The following is an 11895-nucleotide window of genomic DNA, read 5'->3' on the forward strand; positions in this document are numbered from 1 at the left end:
ACAACTAGCTCCTTGGTTACTATCTGGAATTCTATGCTTGGCACATTTTTAGTTCTGACTGGTTAAACTGTGGTTTGTCACAAAACAGAGCTAGTTGGTCTTTGAAACTACCTACATATATGAAAATACATTAACCCAAATGATGGATATAAATAATAACTGAACTTGTAACAGTTTTGTTGCAAGTACAAGTCATTCTTCTATTGAAGCATGTGTTAATTTTATACACATTACTACTTTAATATTTGAGATTTCTCCCCAAAATATCCCCCCCCCCCCCACCAAAAAAACAGAAATTTATGTTTGCACTGGTTAAAGAATCATTTTATTTACCTGTAACTCAGCTTCAAAAAATTTACCTCATGTCTCATAAATAATAATAAAGGCAAACAAACGTGGCACACCACCACCAATACATGGATACTGTTATCATACAGAGAGAACACAGCTGCATTTATCCTTTGCTCATTTCTCTTCTGCTTTTTTTTTTTTAAACTTAATTGGGCACCTGATGGCTTTGACCATTTTCTGTCCATCTGTTTATTTGGCACCCAACAATCAACAGATCCCACCCTCACTCCCAACCAGAAGTCAAGATTAAACCAATTCACCTGGGTAACCACATAATCATTTTGTATCACCTGTTTTTATTAGCCATTTCACACAATTCAAAAAATGTGCAGGAATTATAGGTCTGTATTTATAATATAATGAATGAGATGTGCATTATTTGGAAGAACTGGGAACCATTGCTTTATGATGTCATAAGGCAAAGTTATGTTTTCCTTTATAATGGAATAAGGTGACATGAGACAATGTGGTTAGATTTTCCTTTATAATGTCATAATATCAGAGTTTGGTTTTCTTAAGGTATCTTTTGGCAGGACTGTGAAGTTTTTCTTCATGTTGTCATAAGGCAGGACAGTTAGGTGTTCCATTATTAAGTAATAAATAGATTTTTCTTAAGGTATCATCAAGGAAGATGGTTTGGTTTTCCTTTGTGATGTCAAAATATAGAATGGTTAGCTTTTCCATTATAATGTAATAAGGCATCAATGTTAGGTTTTCTGAAGGTGTCATCAGGCAGGATGGCTAGGATTTCCTTTATGATGTCATAAGACAGGGTGGTAGATATTTGTAAAGATATCACTAGGCAGGATGGTTAGGTTGTCCCTTATGACAGCATATGCCTGATTGTTTAGTTTTCCTTTATGGCAGCAAAAGGCAGGAAGGTGTTCTAAAGCAGAAGGTTAGCTTTTCTTTATGACATAATAAAGCTATAGAAGTTTGGGGGGACTACCTTTCTTGTCCTAAGGAAAGCTTACTTTTACATTATTATTATTATTACATGTAAACCAAGAATGTTATTATTTGTGACTTCATAAAGAATGACGTTTTGATAAAAATGAATTATAAAGTCTACACTGGATCCATTCATGGATCCAGATATATGCCATAAAATCACAAATCCATTCTTTATCAATGGTCACTGTCTGCACCAAAATGTAATAAAATTAATGTGTTTTTGAGATATCATGCTTAAAGACAGACAAGAAAATGAACATTGATCCTAACATAATTAGTGGAGGTAAATATTTTATTCATATTTTAAGTTAGATGTTAAAGAATATTTTAAAAGACTTTTTTTTAACAAAACTTGGTGAGAATGATGATCCTGGCCAGAAAAGGAGGTGTACAAATTGCAACATCTAGATTTTAAATGTGGCCTGAAATATCTCTTTCTACATCATACAAAGAAAAATGAAATTCAAAGTGACAGATTGACAGAAAGAAGCATAGAATGGATTTTCTCGCCTCCGACATTCTTGACATTGCGCCTCCCTGCCCTGCTCTGTGGGATCACCCGTGGGCCTTCATCTGCCCGACCAGGCGCCTGCTTCATTTGTTTGCCTGCGGATGGGACAGGCAGAGGAGGGGTCTTTAAAATTCCCTGCATTCCAGCCACACAGCACAAATGTCCAGAACCAGACATAAATCAGCTGTTTCAACTGAAGAGGGAGGGCCTGGCTCCTATAGCAATCCTATCCATCAGACAGGTTGTATGGAGAGTTATAAAACACGCGCTCACAACCGGCACGCAAACGTTGTTCACTGCTGAGCGACAGATAAGATCTGTCCCGTCTGAAAACAGTAAAAAATGTGTTGACTCGATGACGGTCTAGCAGGGATTGCCCGTACACGCAGCATGTTGAGCTCTGTAATGTCTCAGCAGTGACCTCCTCACTGCGGTGCGCCGTTTCAATGCAGACATAAGGGCAAGACCTAATACACCCTGGCATCCCACAACTCCCCACAAGGCTCGATGTCATGCATCAGTAAAGAAAATGACCCTCGCATCCAGTGTCGATTCTGCTAATTACATATGCAAATAATTAGCTGGGTTTTATTCCAGTTTAGTCATTATTGCCATTGTGGTGAACCGCTCAAAAGGCCTCACAAAGACCGTAAACATCCAGTGGAAGCATCCGAGGGCGGCCTAAACCCAGATGTTAGAGGAGACGTGAACATTTCCCCACACAACAAAAGGCATTTCATGGTGCTAAGGAGTTAGCATGTGCTGAGCTGAGACGTAATGGAAACCTTTGCTGTTGGGATAATTACTGTGCTTAGACCTGCAGGAGCACGTCATCGGCCTGATGACAGCCTTCTTCTGACAAAGATGTGGCCCAAATAGTGTAGCGTGCTGTGCAACATACTAGAAATATTTCTCTCAAAATGCCAGATATTCAACATATGTTACACAGTCAGCACAGCCTCTGGGTTTCTCTTTCTTTAGGAAGAGTTATATAAGTGATAAAAGATTGATCGTTACATGATTTCAAAGCTTAGATAACTAATTACCGTGTCTGTTTTCACACTGCACTACTGGAACCGTTTCTCAGCTTACACTGGACACAAAGTCTCCTGTCCTTTCTGGTTTTGTCCTTTCTGAAAGCCAAGAAGACAGAATGATTCCTGCTGGATTATTTTACATTACCATAGGGCTGAAGCCGAAGCCTGACCCGAAGAAACCTTGTCAGCAACTGCATGTGATTCTCAAAGTTACCACCACAAGGACTCTGTACACAAACACAATCGGTCTCTGTATGACACCCACAGACTGAGTTCACAACAATATTCCACTTGTTTCACTTGTCATAGCTTTGAATTTTTGTGTTACTGAAAATATTGTGATTGTTGATTCAGAGCCTTGACTGAAGGCGCGATCCCCCACAGAGGGAGAGGCGACGCGGGTGTTGCCACCGCATGCTGCCTTGTAATTCAGTAACCCGTTGGTGTCTGACCCAAAAACAATAAAAACTTTGAAATTCTGACTTTGATGTAGTCCTGTAGGGTGCAAACATGCACATTCATGGGAAAAGAAAAAAAAGGACAAGACAATGTCATTCCAAAACATCAAACTGTGCTGGTTTTCCTGCTCCCGTGCACCTTGCTATATACAAACGGTAGGTGTGCCTGCAGCTAGCAGGAGGTTGGATATGTGCATATAGAATGAGCGAGAAATCTGTTCTGATCACAGAGCAGCTGATTCAACAAGTGAACTGTGGGCTCAGTGTGACCTGAGTGACCCATAAGTCCCACACCTCCGCCCACCTCTCTTCTGTTTCAGTGGAAACATCTTTAAACTCAGCACAAAGGTGAAGAGCAGAAGAAATGCTAAAATTACTGAAAAAAGGCTTTTAAGGGAGCCCACTTAGTTCATTTCTGTCATCCATTTTTTGGACAAGTCTGGACTTGTCGGCATGAATCAGAAATTCATTTGAACAGCATTTGCCTGTTTTGTTGACCTGGTAATCCCAGATCCAGATTTCTACCAAATGTGTTAAGTGAATGAAGGTTGACCCTTGAATTGCACTAAAAGGGTTAGTTATGGCAAAAGTCTGTAATTACGCAGGTGAGGTCAAATCAGACAAAGGTAAATCATTGTGGTAGAAGTTATAAACAAGCCCTGAGACCCACTGGGTGGTTGTCCCTGGATACTCTAGTCTACAACTCCCCTGTGACCGGATGTCAGTCTGTGGCAGGTTACTTTCCAGGCGAAAGGCAAGTACCCATTTACAGGTGGATGGGCAGGAACAATGATGGAGCACAAGGCCACAGACAGGTACCTTAAAGTACACACTGGGAATTCAACATTGGTCTGCAACATTGGTTAGATCCTAAAATTTTTATTTTGATTGAAAAAATAAAACAATCATAACATCATAAACAATTAGGAATTACAAACATAGAAAAATGTAATTGATTTATAAGGATAAGAATTTTCCGATATCACTGGTTACAGCTAGTCAACAACAGAAAATTCTTAAGTCTAAATTTTAAAACCTCAGTTGAACTTGACTGTCCAACTTCAGCTAGCAGACTGTTCTGCAGCGTGGATGCATGCAATGAAAATGCTTGACCACCTGCTGTTTTCTGACTAACTTTAGGAATACAGAGCACATCAAACGCTGCCAGTTTTGAAATCTGGAAGACATTAAACAGGCATGTACATCTGTAAATCATCAGCATAGCAGTGAATGTCAAGAGATTACATAATGCATGCACTAGACAGAGGTGTTTGGTGATGCTGATATCATTCATATCAGTCCAAATCCTCCTAGTCTTTCTGGTCCTGGTGCTTCCTGTCTTACTGTATGGTTGTAAGACTTGGATGCTACCAGCAGAAGTGGGAGAAACGGATGTCTGTTACTGATTCTTGGCCCTAATTAGGCCAGATTTTACAAAAATTGCAGCCAAAATTTTGCATGTGTGTGTGTGTGTGTGTGTGTACACATATAAGTTTCATTACAGTAGAAGTCTTTCTGAAAGCGCTGTAACTAGGTTTAAGGATATGATTCCTTCTTTGTTATGTTCTTCAATGCCATATACCAACACATTGCAGAGTAGCTACCTAAACTCTGTGAGTGAGATAGATTATCTCGTCAATAGCTTTACAACCTCATTGAGCACAACTTTGGATGCTGTAGCTCCTCTGAAAAAGAGAGACTTAAATCAGAAGTGCCTGACTCCGTGGTTTAGCCCACAAACTCACAGCTTAAAGCAGATAACCCATAAGCTGGAGAGGAAATGGCGTCTCACTAATTTAGAAGATCTTCACTTAGCCTGGAAAAAGAGTCTGTTGCTCTATAAAAAAGCCCTCTGTAAAGCTAAGACATCTTACTATTCATCACTAATTGAAGAAAATAATAACAACCCCAGGTTTCTTTTCAGCACTGTAGCCAGGCTGACAAAGAGTCAGAGCTCTATTGAGCCGAGTATTCCTTTAACTTTAACTAGTAATGACTTCATGACTTTCTTTGCAAATAAAATTTTAACTATTAGAGAAAAAATTATTCCTAACCATCCCAAAGACATATCTTTATGTTCGACTGCTTTCAGTAATGCTGGTATTTGGTTAGACTCTTTCTCTCTGATTGTTCTGTCTGAGTTACTTTCATTAGTCACTTCCTCCAAACCATCAACATGTCTATTAGACCCCATTCCTACCAGGCTGCTCAAGGAAGCCCTACCATTAATTAATGCTTCGATCTTAAATATGATCAATCTATCTTTATTAGTTGGCTATGTACCACAGGCTTTTAAGGTGGCAGTAATTAAACCATTACTTAAAAAGCCATCACTTGATCCAGCTATCTTAGCTAATTATATGCCAATCTCCAACCTTCCTTTTCTCTCAAAAATTCTTGAAAGGGTAGTTGTAAAACAGCTAACTGATCATCTGCAGAGGAATGGTCTATTTGAAGAGTTTCAGTCAGGTTTCAGAATTCATCATAGTACAGAAACAGCATTAGTGAAGGTTACAAATGAGCTTCTCAGTTTCAGTCTCATTTGGATACTAATGGCATTTTTGAAAAATTTCAGTCTGGCTTCAAATCACTTCGTAGTACTGAAACAGCACTGTTGAAAGTTTTTAATGATCTCCTTTTAATTGTTGACTCTGGTTGCTCTGGGATTTTAGTTTTGCTGGATTTGACAGCAGCCTTTGACACGGTTGATCACTGTATTCTACTGTCCCGTCTGGAGCATTATGCAGGTTTTAAAGGGACAGCACTGTAGTGGTTCAGATCTTATCTTAGAGACCGTAGTTTCTCTGTGCACCTTGGGCCACACCAGTCCAGCTCAGCACCCTTAAATTATGGTGTTCCACAAGGCTCTGTTTTGGGTCCTGCCCTTTTTTCACTGTATATGCTGCCACTTGGCACCATATTCAGAAAATACAACTTGGCCTTTCATTTTTATGCTAATGACCTGCAAATCTATCTGCCACTTAGGCTCCCATTAAATTCTCTTACTATCTTGGTAAATTGTCTGCAGGAATTGAAAACTTGGTTGACCCAAAACTTTCTAATTCTCAATGAGAATAAAACAGAAATAGTTGGTTTTGGCCCTGCATGGTCATCTGGTTCATATGATGTGCTTGGTCCTTTGTCTTCCTGTGTGCATGATTCTGCCAGAAATCTGGGGGTCATTTTTGACAGCTCCTTTAAAATGGACAAGCAAATTAATTCTGTGGTAAAGGCCAGTTTTTTCCAACTCAGAATCCTGAGAAAAGTGAAGGCTTACCTCCCAGCATGTGATTTTGAGCGAGTAATTCATTTGTTTATAACATCTCGTCGTCTCTAAAGCATCTGCAGCAGGTCCAGAACGCTGCTCCACGACTGCTTACAGGGACGAGGATGTGAGAGCACATCACCCCTGTGTTAGCCTCGCTCCATTGGCTACCAGTCACATTTAGGATTGATTTTAAAATCCTGCTGCTTGTGTTCAAGTGCTTAAATGGATTGGCTCCCGAATACCTCTCTGAGCTTTTGACTCCTTATGTTCCGATCAGTGAGGTCAGAAAGCCAGCTTTTATTAAATGTGCCCAGATCTCAATTAAAAACTCGAGGTGATCGGGCTTTTTCGGTGGCTGCGCCTAAACTTTGGAACAGTTTGCCTTTGCACATTAGAGCTGTTCCATCTCTAGAGTCTTTTAAATCTGTTCTTAAGACTCATTTTTATGCTTTGGCTTTTAATACAATTTAAGCTGTGTGTGTCTGGTCTTATGTGTTTTTGTATATTTTGGAATTTTAATGCTGTTTTTTTTTTGTGGTATGGTTTTTGATATTGTTTTTACTGTTAAGCACTTTGGGCAGCTGCTGTTATTGTAAATGTGCTATATAAATAAAATTGACATTGACATTCTTATGGCCTCAGACAGTGGACTCATCTCTGTGCTCGTCCTGTTAGACCTTAGTGCAGCTTTTGATACTGTTGACCATAAAATTTTATTACAGAGACTAAGGTTGATGATGGAGTTCCACAAGGTTCTGTGCTAGGACCAATTTTATTCACTTTATACATGCTTCCCTTAGGCAGTATTATTAGAAAGTGTTGTATGGCTGGGGGGGCCTGGCTGCCGGTTTGTTTGTCATTTGGTTTCCTCCCAGGTGGCATGCATTTGGGACTGAGTGGCTGTGTTGCTGAGGCTGTTAGGACTTCACCCTGATCACCTGCGACTCGTCAGGACTCACAGCTGAGGTGCATCTGGAGGGATTGGAGTATGTTGGCATTTAAGACTGAAGTGCACAGTGTGCATTTGCCAGAGACTCGACCTTGTGACCAGACGGGTGAGATCGTCGTCTTGGGAGCCATCTCATCAGCAGCGGACGCTGAGAAACGTCCAGGTTTGATGCACGGTCTGTGAAAGAGGAGAGGGTGAGGTCTCACGCTCGTCAGCACACTTCCTGAGGTACGTTGGATTTTGTGACTAACAGTTATACAGTCAGTAAATGTGGTGTCCCTCACACCTTATTGTATTGAGCTGTATGTTAGTCATGTATCAGCTTCCACTGCTGTGGTGATTTGTGAACGAGATGTTCCATGCCTGCAGGTTGGAAGCTGATCAGTAATCAAGCCAGGAAGTGTTTGCTGTTTGTACACCTTTAAGTGTTCTGTGTGTAGAGTGTGGACTCACATAATGGTTCCTTCTTTCACAGACTCGGTTGTTGCGGCCACCTGGGGGGTGTCGGCGGGGTCCTTGGGTCCGAAACAGCTTCTGGCTCCGGACCATTAGCGCTGCTGGGAGCGCACCACGCCAGACCGCACCTTTTTGTTATATTATGATCACTGTTATGTATTAAATTCAGTTAGCCTTTGTACCGTGCTCTGCTTATTTTATACTGGGTCCTTCAAACGCTGGTCGGTTCTCCGAGCTGCGTCCGACACATAACAAGAAAGCATTGCTTAAATTTTCATTGTTACGCAGATGATACCCAGCGTTATCTATCCATGAAGCCAGAGGACACATACCAATTAGTTAAACTGCAGGAATGTCTTTCAGACATAAAGACATGGATGACCTCTAATTTCCTGCTTTTAAATTCAGATAAAACTGAAGTTATTGTACTTGGCCCCACAAATCTTAGAAACATGGTGTCTAACCAGATCCTTACTCTGGATGGCATTACCCTGACCTCTAGTAATACTGTGAGAAATCTTGGAGTCATTTTTGATCAGGATATGTCCTTCAATGCGCATATTAAGCAAATATGTAGGACTGCTTTTTTGCATTTGCGCAATATCTCTAAAATTAGAAAGGTCTTGTCTCAGAGTGATGCTGAAAAGCTAATTCATGCATTTATTTCTTCTAGGCTGGACTATTGTAATTCATTATTATCAGGTTCCCTGAAAAGCCTTCAGTTAATTCAAAATGCTGCAGCTAGAGTACTGACGGGGACTAGAAGGAGAGAGCATATTTCACCCATATTGGCTTCTCTTCATTGGCTCCCTGTTAATTCCAGAATAGAATTTAAAATTCTTCTTCTTACTTATAAGGTTTTGAATAATCAGGTCCCATCTTATCTTAGGGACCTCATAGTACCATATCACCCCAATAGAGTGCTTCGCTGTCAGACTACAGGCTTACTTGTAGTTCCTAGGGTTTGCAAGAGTAGAATGGGAGGCAGATCCTTCAGCTTTCAGGCTCCTCTCCTGTGGAACCACCTCCCAATTCGGATTGGGGAGACAGACACCCTCTCTACTTTTAAGATTAAGCTTAAAACTTTCCTTTTTGCTAAAGCTTATAGTTAGGGTTGGATCAGGTGACCCTGAACCATCCCTTAGTTATGCTGCTATAGACTTAGACTGCTGGGGGGTTCCCATGATGCACCCAGTGTTTCTTTTTACTCACCTCTTTTGCTCTGTATGCACCATTCTGCTTTTAATCATTGGTGATTGATCTCTGCTCTCTTCCACAGCATGTCTTTTTCCTGATTCTCTCCCCTCAGCCCCAACCACTCCCAGCAGAAGACTGCCCCTCCCTGAGCCTGGTTCTGCTGGAGGTTTCTTCCTGTTTAAAGGGAGTTTTCCTTCCCACTGTCGCCAAGTGCTTGCTCATAGGGGTCGTTTTGACTGTTGGGGTTTTTCTGTAATTATTGTATGGCTTTTGCCTTACAATATAAAGCACCTTGGGGGCAACTGTTTGTTGTGATTTGAAAATAGATTTGATTTGATTTATATATATACATATATATATATATATATATATATATATATATATATATATATATATATATATATATATATATATATATATATATAAATGCCGAAAAAGTGCTGATGTCAAACTCTTCTGCCATTTCTGTGGTAGTCAGACGACATCCCGGATCAACAAAGCGTTTACTTTGGAAATGAACGGCACATTCCACTGTTACAGGAGTTTTTTTGTCATGAAAAGACGTGCGGAGGAATTTGCGCATCTGGACGGAGGTGCAGGGCACAGAACAAAAAGCAACGCCATGATGAAGCCTCACAGGACATGTTGTGGCATGTCCAGCTCGTCCACAATTTCTCGGATAGTCACACGACTGAAAAGCCACCGAAAGCTGTCTGAATCTTACGAATGGTGCAAGAGCTGGGCATGTTAGGGCTTGTCCTGTGAGACCAACACGGAGGTGCTTTCGTCCCGCGCCATGAGCGGCTCCGTGGCGAATTTCTCCGCTCCTCTTTCCATTACAAAAACTCCTGTAACAGTGGAATGTGCCAAAAAAGTGCTATGTCCAGCTGTCTTGCCATTTCTCTGGTAGTCAGACTACGTCCCGGATCAACAAAGCCTTCACTTTGGAAATGATCTGGTCATTTGAGCCTGTCGATCACCACTCGGTGCACGGCGCGCCATTCGCCGCTGTGGGCCGTCTTTAATCCAGTTGTAATTGTCCTTAATCTGTGTGATCCCCATAAGATGTTCACCGAAAGCCATCTGAATTTTCCAAATGGTTTCCACTTGGCTGTCTCTCACACTTTCTGAAAAAATTTTGATGAAGCAAAGCGGCAGTCAATCAGCCAATTTCCTGACAATGAAAATCCGACGAGGGGGCTGGACCACTCCTCCCACAAGGCGTGCTCACAGGCGAATGACGCAACCGACAGGCGTGGAAAAAACTCACGCATGCGCACGAAGGTTCAAGCTTGGCTGATGCAATCACACATGATTCAAATCCATATAGTTTTTGCTGATTACATCCAATTACTTTCGATCATCAGACGATTGTTCTATACTATATGGTTATATGATTGTTCTACACTATTTCTGTATTATTCCCACATGTTTCCAAAAAGCCAAAATGTCTGGGCTTAAATTTCAAACAGTCTTCTGTTGAAAAGTGCAACATGCTTTTCATGGTTTCATGTTGTGGAGGAGGATCAGAAGGAGGCTTCTGCTCAGAAAGTGGAAGGACTCATTTCATGCATTTTCTGCCTGATTGTCCACTTTCACATACTTTTACACCAGACTACTCCTGATCTGCATCAGTGACACTGGTTCTTATTGTAATACTGTCCCTTGCAAAGGACAAAGTCAAGGTTTGAATTTATTCAAAGTCAAGCTGAAAAACAGGCCTGGGTCCCCAGAGATGAAGCTAAATCTTGTGAAAGACCCCGAACATGGCCATCAAGTGATGTTTTTAAAAGCCAGTGTAGGCAGTACAGTGGGTGTAACCCCGTCCCCTGTCTTAAACACAGATTGCTTTGGTACCTGCTGGAACTGAACTCCCTTGTTTGTGATCAGATAAAACCAGTTCAGACCAGTTGACATGCATACTCAAACAGATGACTAAAACACGCTAAAAAAAATAACAATTTAAGCATAGTAAATACTTGATATAATAAAAAATTAAATATAATAACAAATAAACACAGATATATCTAACAGGATCATTTTTTTTAAGAATTTTTTTAATATGTTTAAAATGTTCATGATTGCTCACAGTGTTTTGCAACACTACTTTCCACCAATTACACCGAATTCCATGCCCTGATTGGGTATCTGATTGATCCCTTAGGACATCATAGATCATTGGGTATCAAAAATCTGTAATGGGAGAAACGCTTAAGTCAAGCCATGAAACTGCAAATCTCAAGCCAAGTTCCAATTCAGCTTGACTGTCATATGTTAAAGCTCCTTTGGGATTTGCAGTTTGAGAGTGATTTGATGACTTACTGCCACCTCTGCTAATGAGTGACCTAAGTCAATGACTTGATATTTTTGGACCTTGGTCTCTTTGGAGGATCCTTGGGTACTGCTGGAATGACTGTGTCAAACAAGTGGTTACTTAGGGAGATGCAGATGAGGAGCATCACTTGCAGTGAGAGGAAGTGTCAGCTACAACATTTTGGGCTTCTGGTTTATTACTTTTTGTACAATCCAGCATGCAGGTGTTTCAGTGTTGAGGATCCCAGCAGGTGGAGAAAACCAAGACTACACCAACATTTCAAGTGGCTGCAGTAGATCGATGACTACTTTTGAGAGGTGGGGATGGATCAGCTGTCTGCCTGGATGGTTCCTGTCCAGGGTCTTGGGTGGTTCTGAGGTGTGGTGCATGTGGCAATGCA

This window comes from Thalassophryne amazonica, chromosome 13, assembly GCF_902500255.1.
Source record: "Thalassophryne amazonica chromosome 13, fThaAma1.1, whole genome shotgun sequence".
Classification (NCBI taxonomy): domain Eukaryota; kingdom Metazoa; phylum Chordata; class Actinopteri; order Batrachoidiformes; family Batrachoididae; genus Thalassophryne; species Thalassophryne amazonica.